We start from the raw sequence: 2,294 nt of genomic DNA, 5'->3' as shown, positions 1-2,294 counted from the left end.
AAAAAGAAAAGCAAAAAAAAGTAAAAAAAAAAAGAAGATATGTCTGGCCTCTTTTGTAATACCAACCATTTATGTTTCCACAGTTCTTTTCCAGTCCTTTGTGCTTCCACATCTGAGCTGTACTTCTTGCCCATGGGCTTCACAGTGTTCTTCAGAAGAAAATGACAGCAGGATGAAAGGGATGGTTAAGGGTCCAAGGACCAATTTTTCTTCCCTCCAGACAGTAACCCTGTTTCAGCAAGCTCCCATCCATAATCATTACCCCACACCTGACATGGCAGTATTTGGACATAAGGCTTGCTCTTGCACCAGGGTCTAAAGCAGTACAAAGAAACCTCCCAAAGACAAAAAACCCCAAACTCCTAAAATTCTGCATACAAGGCAATTAATTGCAAAAGAGTTAAGTCATCTAAAGTAACTGCTGTCTGGGCCTGTGTTTTCAGTTTTCCAGGCAAGGTTTGGGTAGTGGGGGGCCTACAGGGATGGCTTCTGTGAGAAGCTGACAGAAGCTTCTGCTGTATCTTGACAGAGCCAATAGCAGCTGGCTCGAGGACAGACCCACCATTGGCCAAGGCCGAGCCCATCGGTGATGGTGGTAGAGCCTCTGAGATAAGATATTTAAGAAGGAAAAGAAAAAGTTATTGGGCAGAAGTAATTTGCAGCCAGAGAAGGAGTGAGAATATATGAGAGCAACAACTCTGCGGACCCCAAGGTCAGTGAAGAAGGAGGGGCAGGGGTGCTCCAGGTACCAGAGCTGCGATTCCCCTGCAGCCCCACGGTGAGGACCGTGGTGAGGCAGCTGTGCCCCTGCAGCCCACAGGGGACCCCACACAGGTGAGCAGGTGAGTGCCCAAAGGAGGCTGTGACCATGTAGAAATCCCAAGCTGGAGAAGGCTCCTGGTCGGACCCGTGGGGGACCTACGCTGGAGCAGGCTGTTCCTGAAGGACTGCATCCCATGAAAAAGGACCCATGCTGGAGCAGGCTGTTCCTGAAGGACTGCACCCCATGAAAAAGGACACACACTGGAGCAGTTCATAGAGAACTGTAGCCCATGGGAAGGACTCAAATTGGAGAAGTGTGGGGAGCACTGGCTCCAGGGGGAGGAACTACATGCTGGAGCAGGCAAAGGACTCCTCTTCCCCAGGAGGAAGTAGCAACAGAATCAACATGTGATGAAGTGACTGTAACCCCCATTCCCCATCTCCCTGCACTGCTGGGAGATGGCAGGTAGAGAATCGGGAATAATGTTAGGCCTGGGAAGGAGGAAGGGGTGGGGGAAGGGTTTTTTAAAGATTTAATTTACTTATTCTTACTTACTTGTTGTCCTACTCTGATCTTTCGATTGATAATAACTTCAATTAAGTTCTCCAGGTCAGGTCTGTTTTGCCCTTGACAGTAATCAGTGAGTGATCTCTCCCTGTCTTTATCTCAACTCATGATGTTTCGGCATATTTTCTCTCCTCTGTCCAGCTGAGAAGGAGAGTAATAGAACAGATTTGGTGGCCCCTGGTCTAGCCAGGGTCAACCAACTACAGGTTGCTGTCACGAATAGAGTGCAGCTTTCTCCGCATTACTAATCTGGACTCATTAAAGGTCACCAAATAATGCTTTATTGTGGCAGGGCAAGGGCAGTACCAACAAAATAAGCCTTCTGAGTATAAATCCTTTCAATAGCTGATGTGCAGTTGATACAGGGGCGATGCACAATTGTAAGGTCTTCAGCAGGGATCAAGAACATTTAAATCAATGAGTTTAATCAATTGGCACATATTCACAGGAAAAAATCCAAGAAGGGTGTGTCTTAGATATGACATTTTGCAATGCCCATCCCAGGTGGAGATTAGAACAAATACACCAGGATAATTACTACCTAATTAGAATATAAAGTTATGACATTGTAGTCTGCACTTAGCCTGATAATACTAGAGATACAAAGCAAGCACCCACTTAATTATTTCAACACTTGAACAATACAGAGATGAAGAAACATTTTCTAGAACTGAGATTCATCTCAGTGGAAAATTCCACTTTTTTTTTCATTTATTTTTATTTTAAATCATCAATATTCCCAATCAGGATTAATAGAAGTGGGGGTTTCTGAGGCAAAAAATAAAACAATTATATGGGATTTCAGGTAAATTAAAGTATTGTGCATGATAAAGCTAAAGTTTTTAGTTCAGGTGATTTTAGCTTCAAGGAGCATACACACAAAACAAAAATGGCAGTACAAATCTAGAAACCTCATGCCACCTTGCAATTGGTTTTTTTAGTGTAGCAGGACACTGCTTCTCTT

General features: G+C 44.3%; 1 protein-coding gene and 1 long non-coding RNA gene across 3 annotated transcripts in view; both read right to left on the bottom strand.

Annotated features, from left to right (window-relative positions):
• The window catches only part of LOC108448470, a 7,234-nt gene extending 6,250 nt beyond the window's left edge, over positions 1–984 (bottom strand). Inside the window, exon 1 of the long non-coding RNA XR_001864359.1 lies at positions 67–984. This is a non-coding gene — a long non-coding RNA (uncharacterized LOC108448470). The remainder of the gene's footprint in view (positions 1–66) is intronic.
• The window catches only part of KIAA1217 (KIAA1217 ortholog), a 366,907-nt gene that overhangs the window by 284,131 nt on the left and 80,482 nt on the right, over positions 1–2,294 (bottom strand). The window lies entirely within an intron of this gene.

This window comes from Corvus brachyrhynchos, unplaced genomic scaffold (genome assembly GCF_000691975.1).
Source record: "Corvus brachyrhynchos isolate BGI_N302 unplaced genomic scaffold, ASM69197v1 scaffold167, whole genome shotgun sequence".
In the NCBI taxonomy this organism is placed as follows: Eukaryota; Metazoa; Chordata; class Aves; order Passeriformes; family Corvidae; genus Corvus; species Corvus brachyrhynchos.
This window is presented reverse-complemented; position numbering and strand designations above follow the sequence as displayed.